Source organism: Lonchura striata, chromosome 1 (genome assembly GCF_046129695.1).
Source record: "Lonchura striata isolate bLonStr1 chromosome 1, bLonStr1.mat, whole genome shotgun sequence".
In the NCBI taxonomy this organism is placed as follows: domain Eukaryota; kingdom Metazoa; phylum Chordata; class Aves; order Passeriformes; family Estrildidae; genus Lonchura; species Lonchura striata.
The window spans coordinates 31,507,883-31,526,160 of NC_134603.1; the positions used below are offsets into that span (position 1 = coordinate 31,507,883).

Consider the following 18,278-nt stretch of genomic DNA (forward strand, 5'->3'; position numbering starts at 1 on the left):
CAGAAAGTACTGAAAGGTCCTGAGCCTGACATACCCCAACTTTACTACATCTTGCATTGGGATGAGGTTCAGAAGGGCACCAGCAGCTTTGCTTCCCTCTCATTAACCCTGTGGGAAGGAGAAGAGCTATGGTCTTTGCCTGCTCTCCCAAGGCAAGGCAATCAGAGACCAGGACACACAGAGCACACACCACAAGGACGTTCACTGAGGCAATAACACATCTCTATCCTTGAGCCCAGTGACTCTTATGCAGTGTGCACTCTTGCTGTGATCCATAGGAACAAGACAAATGTCTTTGCCCTTCTGCTACTGTTTCTGTGTAAATCTAAAGATTCAGGACTGTTTAGAATCAGTTTTTTATAAACTTCATTGAGTTTGAAACAATGTGGTTAATTTACACACATAAAGATGGGCCCTCTTCAAAAATTTTATCTTTGGAAGCAACAGCCACTTCTCAATAGGAAAAATGTAGTTTAACTAGATACAGAGACTAAACCAGTTCAAACTACTTTATTAGCAAGAGCTCCCCTATGAAAAATGTGCATCCAAATGTAACATCAACATGCCATTTTTTTGCAGGACCAGACATTATTTTCACCAGCAGAAAATGATCTGTAAGAATGTGTGTAATAGTGCCCTCTGGTGAGAATGTTTCTGAGAATATACTTGCCTTGTAAGGGTAAAGAGATTTTAGTGGCAGGGCTAATAAGCAATTAGATGATTTTGCAAACTCAATTGTGGTGTCACTTTTCAAAACCAGCAGTGAAGAAGTCAGGTATTTTGAGATTGTAATTACTTGATACTCATTTTAAATGAAAAACATTTATGCTCATTTTTTAAAACACAACCTTGTATGACGAAAGAGACAGTAGCCTTGACTAGGTGAAAATTTATGAGTGCTATAGACAGCATAGCTACTTTTATGGCTGAGAATGCAATAGATCCTAAGCAAACATTGATAAGTCTTCTGTTTTTCTGAGAAGTATCCACCCACCAAGTGTCCTGACATTGGAAAGCCCCACAGTTTTGATAAGAGTAAAGACCAGCTAACTGTAGAAAACAACTTAATTTCTCAATTTAGCCAAAGACATTCATCAAGTGTTTTGTGGGCAAGGGCTGCATCTTCCTTCACTATTGAATAATGACCACTACATATTCAATCCTCCTAAAATGTGGCAATCCTTATGAAATATGTAATATAATACATATATTCACCCATAAAATATATGTATATATGCATATGTATACATATACATAGAAAATTAAGTTGAAATAGTGGACAGGCTTGTCACTGAACCAAGGAGGAACATTCTACTTTCAAAAGCTTTAACTCTGACACACAACAGAAGATACTTCATAAAAAGTAGTTGATATGCATTTGTGGTGGTGATCAATGCCTGAAAATACCATTCTGGTCTAATTTATTACCTTCTATTTGTGATTAAATAAAAGTAGGCTTACCAGCACTGTCATGATTCTTCACCAGTACCTCCCAATGATCCTACCTGCTGTCTTTGAAACTACCATGGCAGTTACTTTCAGTTTCCTCAGTGCAACCTGAACTGCAGCAGTGTTCTCCTTTGCTTCATCAAGTAAAACTGAAAAGACCCTATTGCGTCTTTTGTTGCCAAATGAGAAAGTGTTATAAAAACAAGACCTCCTTCCAGGCACATTTGAGTATCAATGCTAATTGCTGATTTCACTAAAATAAACTTCTTGATTTTAAGTGATTTCCAGATGAAATACAAGCAGCTGAAATTTTATCATTCAAATAAATTACTGTTGCTAAACTATGATGACTGTAAATAGTAATTATTTGCTCTAACAGCAACATCTAGAAATCCTTTGTGCTCATCTGAGTTTTCTCTCATCCATTTAACAGTTCAAATGACCAGGAAGGCAAGAAGACTTACAGAAAGTACTAGAGCTATTTGTAATTATGGCGTTTATATTGCATAAGAATGAGAATATGAAATTAATGAAAGTATTGTTCCAGTCAACTTCTCCATCTCGTAGGACAGTCCTTCTGCTCACTCATATCAAGTATGTCTCATCACTGTCTTGCTCTAACTTTAGTGACTAATTAACTCCATTGTTTTTTAAGGAAGGAACTTGGCAGTCCCAGTTAGTTGTTTAACAAATAACCAGATGTCCCCAGAGGACTCAAAGGAATCACTTACAGCAAAGTTCCATTGGGTCACGTATAAACATCAAACAAAAACCCACCTCAGCCGGTGGCAGCAAAAAGTGTGAGGAGAACAAGACTGATAAAATGTCATCATCAAATAAAAAATCTCATTTTACATTATTTCAATGTTTGGCCTGTTTATTATAGAAACATCAGATAGAGTAGGTCTCAATTACAGTGCATTGTTTGTCAAGTGTATGAATTACCCTTGTTTTATACATTTATTTAACACCTCCAAATATCTAGCTGTTAACTTTCCCAACACAGAGGCACTAGCACTTTCAAAGGTTTCAAAGCTAATTATTTTTGCACATATACACATACACAAAAAAAGAAAAAAAAAAAAAAGTGTGGAATGTTACAAAAACAACAGCAAATTAAAATACTTTCAAAGAGTTAAAAGTTCTTCCTCCTTTACAAATTGTCAACCGGACAAAATAAAAGAGAATGGAATAAATTGTTTTTCAAAATCTAACATGACTTCGATAGAAAATTCCACTTGTGGACAATGAAGCCAATTTATTTTGGCAAATAAAGAACAGTGAGGGATGTGTAAGTCAGGTCTGTGGTAGAAATACTAACTTTTGTGATCATACTTTAGAAAGTATTAAAAATCCTAGAGCAAAGGCTACCTTTTAACTGTGGTAGCAAATGGCATTCGGCCTTGTGAGGCCAACAAGCATCACAGTAATACATGAAAAAACACAGCAGTGGTGCAGATCGGTTTGGGGTCTGCTCTGAACCTCAGATACAGGGTAAGTTAGAAGTCAGCAAACTAAATTACTGACTTTTAAACTGTCCCATGATGTATTTCTGTATAACTCTATAAATACTCCTCAATTAAGGCAACTAACAGCATAAGACTATCCAGCAGCAAAACAGCAGAGTGAAACTACAGTGTAAGTTGTCACCATTTGCTTATGCAGAAGTTAAGAGCTCTATGCAGTCACATTACACAAGCATTCCTCGCTGGTGAAGTAATTGGTAGCTGAAAGTGTTTGGATGAGAAAGTGGCTATTTTGTGCCAGACTGATAATTTTGGTAGAGTGAAAAATAATTATCCAGAGTAGCTGCAAGCAATACTCCATAGAAATCTAGTGGAAGTAACAGAAATTGAAAAGCAAACAAACAAATATGAGAGTCCACATTTCTGCAGAAAACCTTAGTAAACTGGCAAAAACTGACAAATATGCTACAGTCCCTGCATGTTCATAGTCAATGAGATTTGACTGCAATGGATTTTTTTTTTTTCAGGTACTATAATCAAGAAGATAAAAAAGTTGGAAACACTGTCCTGCTTAGGGCTTAGCTCCAGCTTGTTCCTCTCACTACAAAGCTCCACATTCCTAGGGTGCAGCAAATTCCTGTGTATGCCACCAAGACTGGTGAAGGCTGCTTTCTCTAGGAGACTTTTTAAAACAGTTAAAGAAGTTTTCCTAAAATTAACTCCTTATTAATCAAAAGCAAAATAATTCTCTCTCTTATAGCCTCATGAGAGAGGAAGGGATAGTTGTTTGGAAATTGTAGAGCCCTGTTAACAACCCAGGCTTTTTGAATTCCAACCAGCCCATCTTTGTCAGTACTGCAGTATGATGGCATCAAGCCGACTTTATTATTCTATTCATAAAGGTGTATTTCCCATGTCTTAAATCAGTCACAACTTGCCCAAGTGTTTCTAAAGGAAGTAAAATAAATATACTATTATTCTAGCTTTTAAAACAAAAACAGAAAAACAACTGACAGAACACAGAGATTTTCCTGTATATTTCAAAATCTCAGGGTGCTCCAACAGCAATGTTGCATAGTAAATAAAGGAAAAAGAAATCCACTCTAATTAAACCCATTTATTAGTCCTTTAGATGCATTACATTGACAGAAGATGGACTCTAGTTTGCTTTCTTTGGGATCACACAGATAGTAAAACACAAAGTTAGAAGAAAAAGCAGGGTGGGTTTTTTTGGGTCTTTTTTTTGTTTTGTTTCTATCAAGTTTTTATGGTGTCTAGGTTTTCCATCTCAACTGCTCTTGTTCAAAGTAAATCTAGTTCAGGAAAAAAAATCCCCACCTCATTTCCCTGAGAACCTAGTTATTTTTATCTACCTCAACAACCAAGCTACTCTACCTTGTCATTTCAATTTTCACATATTTTCTCTTTGTGTATTCTTTCTATGATTCAGTGAAATCTCATCTCTTCAGCCCACTGCCATAAACTACTGTCCGGAACAAAGCTCTCTCTCAAATTTAATCTCAAACAAAATGAAAAAGAAAAAAAGCACAAATGAGAAAGTGGACCACAACCAATCCTATGGACCCTATTCTCACAAGATCTGAGAAGTTATTTTGCTTCATCAAGTAAACCCAAGAAGACACTATCACTTCTTTTGTTGCCAAATGAGAAAGCGTTAATAAAAACCAAGACCTCCTTCCAGGCACATCGGAGTGTCAATTGCTTATTTGGCTAAAATACGCTTCTTGATTTTAAGTGATTTCCAGATGAAATACAAACATCTGAAATTTTATCATTCAAATAAATGGGGACACAGACTGTTGCACATTTAGTGGAATTACTGCTGCTAAACTATAATTACTATAAATAGTAATTACTTGCTGTAATAGCAACACCTAGAAATCCTTTTTGCTCATCTGAATTTTCTCTCAGCACAGTTCAAATGACCAGGAAGGTATGATAAACCTTTATGTTTATATTATATATACCTTAGCACAGACGACTGCACTGCAGAGGATCTCACAGCTGAAACAACTCTTAGAGAAGAACAAATTTTTTTTTGTTTCAAAATTTATTGCATTTTTTAATGATCTAATAAAAGCTTTTTAATTTCCAAGTCTATGCATTATTTTTCTTCTCTTGATATGACTTTAACAGCTTTACAAAGAATGCAGTATACTAGCTTCCCCAAGTAAACTGTAATACCTGTAACTCATAGGACTGGATTACAAAGCTTTTCTTTCAAACCCACATCGGGAAAACACCAAAAGTTAAGTATTTATGTAGCAGGTATTTATACATGCTGGAATTAAGCCACTGCATGTGAACCTGTGAGTTGAAAGGATTGAGCAAAGAACCAATTAAGATTCTCTACTGTAGAAAACTTCTTCATATAATGGTGGCTTTAAGTACTTTCTGCAGTCAAGAACAAGCAATTGTCTGTATCCATACTGTTCCATTGTTAAGGTACAAGCTAGGCAAGCCCATAAAATTGCTTCAATCAAGTAACATGTAAAGGGAGTTAGCACTAAATTTAAAAATTACTGTCACACAATGAAAACATGTTAAATGAAAATTATAGAATTCATTTTACCTTTTATCACAGTAATTCTTAAATTGATGTAATTTAATTAACTTTAGTTTGGTCAGCAGAACGATCCACAACAGACTGTGCAGAACTGATGCAAATATTCGCACATGCCGCATGACAGCAGTGATGTACTAGTAATAGTATATTGATGCTGATGTTCTGGCATCTCTGTTAAACTATTAAAATAGTTTCATTTTGTTAAAAACTTGTACTTAGAATTCTTTATTCAGCTGCAAATTGGAAATGTTATTAATCAAGCTATTTTTCACTTCAGCTCTTAACTTTGGCTTACCTTTTTCTTATCATGTTTATGCCAAAGTGATTTCATAGTGCATTTGGTGTAGAAGAAAGAGACATTAAAGAACTTGACCAACTGCAATATATTAACAATGAGCTTCTAACAGGTATATGTATACATGCCTTGTAATACATACACATTACTCTCTAATTCCTCAACTCTCCCACTTTCTTTGTAATATAAATCTATTACTACTATTTTTGCTCATTTTTCTTGTCTCAATTTTTTTTTTGTCTAAGCAGAGAATCTTTCCCTTGTGAACTACAAGGCTGTTCTGAGCTCTCTGTCTTCTCTCCCAGATCATCACATTAATACTGCCCTAATCCCTGAACCTGAGGTCGTCAGGTTCTATAATTCTAACCACCACACCAGCTCCAGCGATGCTTATTTTTAGATACTTTAGCACCTACGAACATACCTCCTTCTTTTTGCCCCTGATTTTCAAGTTCCGTGTTTCCTCTTGGCTTACAACACTGCAACCTGAGATATGCCTAAAGCAAGCACCTCTTTTTTTGCCCCTTCTCTGTACTCTTTCTCAACTGATTCCATATTTCATAGTTTCAGCATCAATCCAGTTTTTCTCCTCTGCTTGCAAACTGCTTGCTGACTCTCTGTATATAAAAATTCCTTTGCCACAAAGCCAGAGTGTGCTCTTTTTCTCCAAGGACTTTGTGGACAACAGATTACTCAGAATCTGAGACCCAGCAATGGAAATTTTTGCTGACCTTGTCCCTTTTTAAAGATAGTTCCACCTGGAAGTCCAACCATGTCCATTAGCTCCTATGACTAATGCCTGAGCTGTGATCTTCCTGGCCACAGCAACTCCAGGTACTGGAGGTCAGTTACTTCATTTCATCCCTTAAAAACCTGAGTTTGGAGGGAGAGCAGAGCTTTACAACCTCTGCTATAAACATCTTTACCAAATTCTTCACCTTGACTTTCACCAGTTTTTAGTTCAGCTATGTCTCTTTCTGCCCTAAAGCCAAACTTTCCAGTCCTAGAGATGTACAGACTGTAATGTATGCCCTAACACATAGAATGGTATTCCTGCTCCTCACTCAAGAGTAAGTTACAACAAGAAGAATAAATTTCCTCCAAGATTAACCCCCTCTCTCTCCAAAGAATTTGCTTGTAGAAATCTACAGTAATGCAATAAGAACATGGTATGCCACATTTTTTATGCTGTGACTGTCCAACCAAACTACATTTAATATCCTGGCAGCTGCTCTCCTTGCATCTTTAGCAAAAGCTGGTGGGCTACTTGAAATACAAAGAAAAGTAAAGAGAAAAAAAAGCCATACCAGCTCCCAAATATATGCACAAGGAATATACAATCAGCCCTTCTATGGAAAAAAATACCTCTGCCCACTATTCTTACTTGTTAATACTCATGCCTATAAATAACCTTGCAAACACTTATTTTCTTTCTGTGAGGGCAAGGCAATTCTGATGGAGCTGCACAGCTATACTAAAAATGGGAGAAATATATATAGTGAGAAAAGTCAAGATTTAACTTCACAGAGGTTAAAAAATCAACAATTTTGCTTAAATAAAAATGTACATATTTGTGATACACATAGGAATCTGGAATTAATTAATTTGACATAGGTAACAATATAGACTGAACAGGTATCAAGCCTCAGTCAATGGGGGATGAATAAATTGCTCAGGGAATTCAAAATGAATGTGATTCTGTCCTTCATTACAACCAACAATGTTTCTTAATGTAGCTACTAAACCTTAATGTTCTGTTTAAGAAACAGTCTGCAGTAAGGTTCTCACATGTGCGGCATCATTCCAAAGTGTTACAAGTAAAGTTCCTACAAACTGAAAAATGCATTGGTCAAGACCTAGACTACACAAAAATTTAAATTAGTAAAAATTTACTTTTAAATTTAAATAATAATTTAAGGATCTGTTTAAAAAGCCAAAACACACACACACATACACATACACACCAAAAAAACAACCAAACTATAGAAATATTCATTGGTTTTGCCTTTGTTTTGTTGTAGACTATTCTTAACAGATGGATTTAAATATGCAAAGAGTTTGCTTAATTCCAAATTTCTCAATACTAACTGCATGTAGAAAATAAACATAAATAAATATAACAATAAATATAAATATAAATATAGATATAAATAATATAAATATAAATATAAATATAAATATAAATATAAATATAAATATAAATATAAATATAAATATAAATATAAATATAAATATAAATGTAAATGTAAATGTAAATGTAAATATAAATGTAAATAATATAAATATATAAAGTGCATCTCCTTTATAAAAGCAAAGAATTGTTTAATGAAGCACCTGTTAAATGCTTTGCATTTTTTTTTCTTACAGCTACATCTACTACAGCTGCATCTGCTTTGGCATTGCGGCACATTTTACCACTCAATAAAGTAGGTGTCACTGGAATAAACAAAGCATTTCTTATTTTTTCCCACATTCATTACATATGAGATTTAAATAATGCCTATCTTTCTTTGGGATTTTTTTTCTGTAAGCCATCATCAGCCCCATCCCATTTCTTTAATTTGGTGTAATTTCCATGGGAATACTACAAGGAATATGTATAAAAGCTACAGACTCTTTCTCACACCATAATCTTCTCAAGGCATTTCAAACACACTCACTCTGAGTTTTACATAGAAACCATAGAATTTTTTTTGTGTTGTAAAGTATCTTCCTTTCACAAACTTAACACCTTTTGCTTTAAATGTTGATGGCGCTTAAGTATAGGGTCTGTCTTTAAAACAATTCTTGTATTTATTTACATTGACCATCTTCTTTCTAATGGGTGATTGCACAGAATATTTAATAATGTATTTCATCTGGTACATTTAGTTTCTATGAAAGCAATGTAGCAGAGGAAAGAAAAAAGAGAGGTAGCAGTGACATAATACTACCTACAGCACATTGTGTATTATCATTAAGAGTCTGATAGAGCACCGTTTGAGAATCACTGTTCTGTTCCACTATAAACACAGATATTTATAGACCAGCAGATATATTTAGTGTCATAAACATCCCCCCTGGTCGGAAAAATTAAATTACATACACTGTTTAATATTAGGTGGCTGGTTTGTTTTCTTTTTCTTTTATTCTTTCTTAAATTACAAGGCTAATGAGGCATACAAAATGATTCTAAATGAATTTAAGAAAGGATGTAAGACTTGCTTTATGGGAAGGTTATTGATTTTCAACAGGAATCTAACTATGTCACATACTAATAAGAGAATTGCATGTTTTGTATCAGAGCAAGAAGGCAAACAATTTTCAGACTTGTATGATTCACAGATATAGAAAATATATGTATATCTCCAAATGCTGTATCTAAAAATGTAAAGACACACTATAAGTAACTTCCAGCATTCCCAGCATGAAGATACCCTTGTATGTACACAAGCTCCTCTTACAGTTCTAATATAACTACACAGACTCTAGGGTTAGGGTCACCACAAAAAGCCAGCACTGGGTCCAAACAAAAACGAATTCAGTAATTTTAGATCAGGACACAGAGAAGGAAAGAAACATGACAATGTTTGTGGTCTTTGGAAAACCAATTCAAAACTGTAAATGGGAAAGCACAGAAGCTGAAATAAAGGGAGTCCTGTAAATAGGAGCAACTAGCAAACCATAAATTTTTCTTCATATTTGAAAAAAAAATCTTTTGACTTATCAAGGATTACAGGATATGTTAAATTCTTTACCTAGCTAAGACTAGGTATCTTTGATTTTCCAGTATTACAAGCTATACTTGTAGCAAGCAGATGTATCCTTTTGTGGAGAATGCACCACACAATCCATTTTCCAGATTTCTACACCATGTTGCCCAAAGTTTCCGCTTCTAGTTGTACTTGTCTGAGGTAGAGCAGAGCTCTTAAACTGGAAAATACAACTCTATTACTTTGACCTCCTTAAATTGCCAGAAAAGGCAGAAAAAGAAGCTGTTTTCATAGGAACTTCCAACTGCATGCTGCCTTTCTATGTTTGATAAGCAGTTAATTCTATACAGTAGCCTCCCTACAACTATTAAACTGTGTCCAGCTAACAAAATACTTATGTACCAAGAGAGTTTTTTCTTCATTACCTTCACTATACAGCCAAGATATAAAAAGCAGTTTGTTTGCTTGGACTGCTCACAATGCTTTTCATCCTTTCAGAGAAAGCAAGAGCTCTGACCTACAAAGTCAAAGCTACGAGATGCATATGAACACTGACCATAAAGGGTTAAAACTTTTGCTGCAGTCTCATAGATATTTTCTTCAGGCCATTCAAAGTTGTGCTCATTTTCTACCTGCCAAGGTTTTTGCAATGCATATATTTATCTTAATTTCAAGATAGTCCTTTATGCACTCTGAAACCACAGAATCTTGGGAATTATTGAGAATGTCTTTCATTTTCTGCCCTCTTTCAGCTTCAAATTCATCTTGGGAAATAAATTACTTGACCTACTAGATTAAAATAAGATAAAAACTTCACTATTAAATTCTGCACTAACAAAACTCATGGTAAAATTTATGTTAACATTTGAATCCCTTTCTCATCCAGAGCATGCAAACTGCTTAACATTTCCTTGCCCTTCAAATGTAAGCCTATGAATTGAAAGTTTCCAAGTTTTGCTCCATTATTTAAAAGATCTCTATAGATTTGATATCAGAAAGATTACATTAGCGGAGTTGCTTGTTCTTCTATTTACCTCTAAAACATCAACAACATGTTAAACATGTGAAATGAGTTGTCCTCCATAAATTTTTGAGCAGACAAATGCCCCTTCGATTATATATCTACCAGTCAGCCTACTTGTTTTAGCAAGAAAAGAAATTACATATTTTGTTGACTGACTCTTCTTTTCAGCGGTGCCAGCACAGGCGGGCATACACGCAGACCTCAGCTGTGCAAGTTCAACATGAACTTGATCAACACGCGTCCGCCTGTATTTGGCCATTTAAGCAACCATCTCCACTGGGGCCAAACGTATGTAGTAATGCTGGCAGCTTTGTTATAGGGACAATCACCTTTAGGCCAGGTGAGAGCTTAAGTGGAGAAGCCAGCGGTGCTAATGCCTTACACTGCCTTGGTTGTTTCGGGCAAGCCAGAAAATGGAAGCAAAATTGCATCAGCCTGCGCCAAGGAACTTGCATGCTTTCTTCTTAGCTCTTACATACGTGCAAACAAAGGCATCTGAAGGAAACCTGAAAAATCTGGCTAAAATGGACCTTAAATTAACCCAAAGGCTCAAACCAGCCTTGTGTGCCCCAAAGTATAGAATGTGCCCGCATTTTTAAATGTAGTACAGATGGTAAAGTCCAGGGCACTGGGGCTTTGGTTCATACTACTTCGGTTTTTCTCTGAATGCTAAATGACAATAGCTAAGAAGATACAGACCCTGTAAAGTAGCTTTTGTTTGAGATATGTTCTTTTAAACTAAAAAAGTCATAATAAACAAAGAAACAAAATCCATTCACAGCCCTAACCTATTACACCTGCAAGTAGCTTAATGAATTTTGCATTTTTTCTTAAACTTCTTCCTGCTACTCCTAAAGCTACTTTTTGCTCTTTGGGGGAAATTCCAAGCAAAATTTCCTTTTATTTAATTTTTATTTTTTATTTTGATTTTTGAAGATAGTGTTTTGTTGACGATATAATGATCTACTTTTCCATACAAGATTGGGTGTCAGAACCAAACCCTTAAAGGGACTAGTTTGTATCGCTGTAACTTATCTAGAAGAGCCTGAAATTAAGCATAACAAGATAAATCTCATAATAAACCTGACTGCCTTTCTCTGCATTCTTTCCCTCTTACTATCATAGCCAAAGTTATTAATATTCCTATGATCAAATGTAAAGTTTTACCTTAAACTTATGTCTGCTTAAGTGCTGGCAGATCAAAACTGAAGTAAATTAAAAAGCATTGCCCCTAAGTCTCCCTAAAACCCTAGTTAAAATTGCATGTTCAATATTAATATAGTTACCAAAGCCCAGATAGTCAGATAAAAATACCAAAAAAAAAAAAAGAAAAAAAAAAAAAAAGAAGAAAGTTAAAAGCAATAAGGTAAGACACTCTAAAATATCACCAGAGACAAGAGGGTTGGAAGACATTACAACCTCTTTAAAAATGTAAATCTTTTGAAAATGCTTTGGATTTGGAGATGAAAGTCAGAAATATCACTGTTCTTCCAAAAGGCAAGAAATATTACATAAGGATAATACATGCCTATTATGTAGATAATGCCTAGCACCAAAATCAGAACTAGTATTAAAAGCTCTGCATTGTTTTCTCCTTTTTAAGAAAAAACCTACTTCCATTTTTGTGAGGACAAAAGAGGCAATATGAATCAAAGGGTAACTGCCCAGAAAGCATGTAAAACTCCCCATGCACCCAATGTATGGGATCTCTATCCCACTGAACAGGGCCATTGCAAGCCTACCAAACAGTCCAGCAGAAAATACTGTTTTCAAGTTGTTTGGCAGCTGGGAGTAGGCAGCAGTAAGCAGCTGAAGTATTTAACAATTTGGTGTACAAATTGTTAAATTATTTCCCGAAAAATTTTATCCTTTTAACTACAACAGCAGGTATAAACTAACCTGTTAGGGACCAAGAGAGGACAGGGATTGAGTATTAATGTACAATACAGCATGGTCACCATGTCACCATCTCTTTTCTGTCTAGTATGTCTGAGTAGTCTCTAGACCTTTACTGAGGCAATTTTGTCAGCTAATGTCAGTCTGGCATTTCCTTGCAAGAGAGATAAATATTATCATCCTGGAGGGCATAAGACACTTTGGGGTATGATTCTGAAACAGGTGGTATCAATAAGAATCATCTTTCTCATAACAGTCTTCAATTTACAAAGAAAGAAACAAGCAAACAAACTGTAGCTGCAGAGGTCCAAAATGGGTTTAAGATATATGATCAACTGGGTCATTGTAGTCAGAAATCTTCAAGCATCTGGGCCAGCTCTGATAGTATGAACTGGTCCCACTCAGTGCCGACTGTTGATACACATCAGCAGTTAATGAAAATATCTTTATTTAACAAAAAAAAAAAAAGGGAAATTCAATCACCACAACTCTGCCAGCGAGGCCTATTTTGGTTAGCAGGTAACTGGTGACACTGCTACTGTCTCCATCAAGTCCAATCCAGGCTGGGGTAGCCTAGTAATCTCAGACAAAATTACCCTGAAAAAGAGGATTCTCATTGCAACACTCCCACAGATGCACCATCAATTGCAAGCTGAGTTGCATTTGTCATTTCATGGAGTCTCTGTCCCACTCTCCCACCTGAGCCAAATTTTTTATTTAGGCAAGAACAGATACATATCAAGAAATCCTCTTCCATCAGACAGCTAAATATAAATAAAACCCCCAGAAGTCTACAAACAAACTACACATTAGAAATAGACAGTGGAAACAGTGCTGTTTGTGTAGGTGTATTGCAGTTGGATTCCCAGATAAAGAGGAGGCAAGGAAAATTCTCACAGCGCCTTGTATACTGCTGACTGTAATGTATGTCCCTGTTGCCTGGATACCTCTAGTGAATTACCAAGCAAGAGTGTGAGTTTTTTTCCTTGATCAGTATTAAATAAAAAAATCCCAACCTCCTGCTCTATAAGAGGCAGAAGATGCACACGGAAGCTTCCCTCGGCTGTGCCAGCCAAATGCCAGAAAGAGACAAATCGAGCCTTGAGAATTTTAAATCTTGTGGGTTGCCATGCCACGTTATGAACTAGATCTCATACAATTCATCACCCAAGTTGCAGAAAAATAGTTCAAGAACTCAAAATAATGAATTCTGTCATTTCCAATAGAAGTGTGAAGGGAGAATTATGAATGAACCTTTTAAAAACACGTATGTGGAGGGAGATTGCCCTTCTACAAAATGAAAGCAGCAGGCTTCTATTTAAATGGCCCAATCCTGAAAGCGAGACCTTTCATTTTCAATTAACTTAAATTGACAATTGAGAAAGGTTTGAAAATGTTGTTGGAGCCTTTCAGTTTGATAGATCTCACTTCTGACATTACACACACCATTCTGACCTGATTTTTAGGGTGTGCTGTTTTAAAATTGAGAATTTGAAATGAAAAATATTTGATTCAATCAAAGCTGTTGTAACACCTTCAAACATCTTAATCTGTTAAAAATGCATTTTTCTTATTTCCTCATAATGATATGTACATAATGCATCATTCATTGATACATTAAAAACTGAGAGCCATGCCTTCCCTTAACCTTACATTCTTTTATGTTGCAGCAATACTTTCACTGAGAAACTTAATGTATTACAGGACATGCTACCATGTACAACAGATAACTATTTACCAGACAAATAAAACCTTTCTTTATATTCTAAAGCACTCTACGTTAAAAATCTATCATATCAGAGTAATGCAGTTACCCAATATAACATACCTCCTGTCCACATGACACAACACAGACAAATCAAACTGATTTTCAGGCTTAATACTAATTCTCAAACACAGAGAGTTTGTGTTTGAGAGTGGAGACCTTCTGAAGAGCTAAACAACTTCATCAAATAAAAAAAAAAAAAAAAACAAACAAAACAGGTAATATTTGAAGCTCACAAGCAATAAATGGGTCTTTGAAACCACTGCGAAGTGAGGCATAGAGATCCCTGCACTGAAATAGTTCATTTAACAATTAAGACACGGAGTACCTTGCCTCTGCTATTTGACAGATTCAAAAGCACAATCTGCTCAGCTCAGAACACCCCTAACACCAGTAATGCAGTTTTAAGTCAGTCATGAATTATTGTTTGTTGTAATCGATTAAATTCCCAAATGAACCAAAAACCAACAAAAAATTGATGTTTTTCTCTATCATATGGGTTGCCATATTGCTAGTTTTGAATTTAATTTTTTTTAAGAAAGTATCTTTTAATTAATGACCTGCCAAGAATTGAATTGTTTGAAGTAATGTTTTCTTTCTCATAGCCAGTGGTGATTGATGTACATAATGCAGGTCTGCAGATAACACTGATAACACTAGACCCTGTTCTCCCACCACAGGCTTAACAGACAGGCAACTTCTTACAGTATGGAGTCCATATGCCCCTGACATAAAGTCTGCCATGAAGTTTGAAACCAAAGCCATGTCCAGCTTAAGGACTGAGTTCTGTTCTTGAACAACTGTAGGTTTTGGGAAACTCAGCAGACTCAAACAGATTTGATTCAGAGATTCAAACCTGGGCAAGCAATACTGGGCCATTATCTTGAGGGAAGGGAGCAGTAAAGACATGCTTATGTAACTTCTGTTAGAATTGGCTTAGTGATAATTTAATTCTCTGCACAAATTAGAAGTAAACACCACTTGGCCATCCAAGGATCTGGCCATTGTAGCTGGGCCACAAGAAACCCATTTTCCTCATTGTACCTCCATGGTAGGAGGCAGTAGAGATGGCAAAGATAGCTCCATGCCACCTGAAGCTTTTCCCAATATGCTGCCTAGGAGTATTTACAATAGCCATCTTGGAAATGCAGACTGGACCTCTGCATTGCTCTAGTTTTAAACTTCTGCAACTAAGTACTAAAATTTTTTGAACATATATTCCTCTTGTTATATGACGCAAGTTGCAGAGAAAGCTTTGCTTTGCATTAAGGAAACACAAAGTTTGCATTCCAGGAAAAGAGTCCAAATGTGTGAGTTGCAAAAGTCAAAGGTAACATCATGAACAATGTAACAGCATCCTGATCCTGTCTGACACCTATTTGTTTAAGTTTTTTTTAATACATGTATAAAGTGAGACTAAGGCAGCTTGGTGTCTTTCAGCAGGAGAGAGGGGTACAGGACACAAGTACTGCACAATGAAAATAGTACTTCCGAAATTCTTTTTGGAATACTCTGAATACTTCAGAAGCCGAAGGATAATGAGAAGTGTGAACTACCACAAAGCATTTTGTCCTTTTTCCCTTTACCATATGACTATGAAAGAGTAAAACAATGAAATGACAAAAATGCTGTTCGTCATATTTCAAAAACACCTGCATATATATAAATGTTTAATATGCCTCCTATATAAGATGAAAGAACTTCTTAAGGAATATGGGAAATTACATAGCACTTTATAGTTTTTTAGCACACAAGAGACTCAGGGTTGTGAAAGTATCGTAAGTCTGATTCACTAGCTCAGTTTTAATGAACTCATCATCAATTAACAGAGATGCTATGTTAAGTGACTCCACTTTCTATGTAACACGCATAAAAAAGCACAGTAAATCAAAGCATGTGCAGCACTTTACAAGGCCGACACAGAGGAAGGTCCAATTTAACATAGTTTACTATTGAATAGGATTCACTGTTAAAAATGTATAAAGTTGCTTTATACTACTGATACCATTGTAATCTACTGTCTCCAAAATGCTTGACTATATTGCCCATTTCAGGGTACAGGAACAGATGTTCAACTCACAAGTGTGACATCTGAAAGTTCGCTTTCATCAAAGATACCCTGTAAACAGTGCACCTGCAGCACTGTAAAAGCTGGATCCACCTGCAAAACTTACCCTTTGATTCTTCTGCTTGTTTCATGTTTGAATTTTTATCTTTGAATTTTTTTTCCCTCTAAGTATTTTGGGATTCTCTAACAAGGCGTCCAGCACTGGCCAAGTGCTCTACTACTAGCAAATCTCTACAATAACAATTCATCTGTTGCACAGGTGACCACGAGGGCGGGGGCGGAGAAATCAATAAGGGAGGCAAAACCAGAAAAGCCTTTTAGAAAATGTTCCTTAACCCGGTGCAAAGCCGTGACTTGGCTGTTGAGGAGCCACAAATGCCATCACGGCGCCAGGCAGCGGCGCGGCCGGACGCGGCGCAGGGGCAGAGCGGCCGGGACGGGGACACGCACACACGGGCACGCATCTGGGGGACACATACACACACACCCCGCCCCGGAGCTGCGCCCGGTGCGGCGCCTTTCCCCGCAACGCCCCTGGAGCCGATAACAGGGACACGTGACCAGGCGATTCAGGGGGAAAAAAAGAATCAAAATTTAAAAAGAATAACGCAAAATCCCCCCAGACCGGCTGCTGTCCTTCGGCCACCAGCTGTGCCGCCGCGCACGTCGGCCCCGGCGGCGCGGCGGGCGGCGCGGGCTGTGTCACTGGGCGGCCGCCGTCCCGCGAACTTACCGGCGGGGCCGCCCCGTCCCTCGGCCTCCGACGGCGCGGTCGCAGCTCAGGCCGGCGGCATCCCCCGGGCCTCCTGCCTCCCCCGCACCCCCCGGCTCCCCGCGGGCGTCTCGGCGCTGGGCTGCGCGACTTGTTAGGTGCGGTGACAACGTCCTCACCATATGCCGAAGCGGGAAAGGAGGAGAAGGAGGAGAGTATGTGTAGGGGTGAATTAACTTTGCTCAATGGCGACAGGGCAGCAGCCTCAGCCCCAGCATCAGATCGATTTACTAAACAAACTGAAACGTGGGTGGGGACGTTAAACAGTAACCAGCGGCCTCAATGAAAACTGAAAGCTGCTGCTGCCGCCGCTGCCAGCCCCTGGCCTGCGCAGCCCGCGCCCCGCCGGCGGGCGGGCCCGCCGCTCCCCTCAGGGCCCGGGAGCGGCTGGCGGGAGTGCGGGGCTGCCACGGGCCTTGGCTCCCGGCCCCGGTGCCCTCGGCCGGCTCCGCGGCAGCGCCCCCGGCCGCCAGGACTGGAAAGCGGCCAGTGCCCCGCTGCCGCGGCTCTACCCCGCCGGTCGCCCTTGCCTCTGTGAGCGGGGTAAACGTCCCCCGGGCCGCCCGGCTCTGCCCCGCTAGGCGAGCCCAGCGCTCCGCAGAGACCGAGCGAACGGCGACCCGTGTCCCGGGGTCGTCCCGCAGCACCCGCCCGCGGCCCTCCGCACCCCGCCGTACCGGGTGGCCAGGCGTTTGCGGGCACCCCGGCTTCTAATGTTCCCATCCCGGTGCCGCTCTCCCGGTGTCTTCACGGAGCCTGTCACGGGAGGAAAGAAGCCCCCTCTTTTTAGCTCAGTGCTTGGCTGTGTAAAGAAATGGGATCAAACACGGGGATCCACTGCAAGCTCTGGGTTCCCTGCGCTAAAGACACTTCGCCGGCCTCGTTGAGCTGGGAAGGTCGTGACACGAGGAAGTGTTTATAAAATAAAAATTGCCGTTGTTTTCAGACATTGAACATTCACAAACTCGAAACAATAATTAACGCCTTGCTTATTACTACCCGCTCACACCCACAGAGGCATTAGGAAGAAAGGAAATAATTCAAGAAGGATGGTGCCTTGCCACTCAACACATCATCTGTGGGGGCCTCCTCGGCAGCGTGAAGGGTGGGTATTTGGCACAAGTTCCCGTGTAACACTGACTAAAGTACCCGTAAGAAGGGGCTGCCTCGCCGTGGATGCGTGAACACGCCTGACATCCGCACCCGCACGCCCGTGCCAGTGATTTAACGACGCTCTCACAGGAGAGGGACTGCACGGGCTCTA

General features: G+C 38.5%; 1 protein-coding gene across 1 annotated transcript in view; it reads right to left on the reverse strand.

Moving 5' to 3' along the window:
- Positions 1–17,049, reverse strand: part of HNF4G (hepatocyte nuclear factor 4 gamma) — a 57,105-nt gene extending 40,056 nt beyond the window's left edge. The window contains exon 1 of the mRNA XM_021550537.1: positions 16,976–17,049. The gene's annotated coding sequence lies outside the window, so the exon portion shown is untranslated. The remainder of the gene's footprint in view (positions 1–16,975) is intronic.
- Between the last annotated feature and the right edge of the window lie 1,229 nt (positions 17,050–18,278).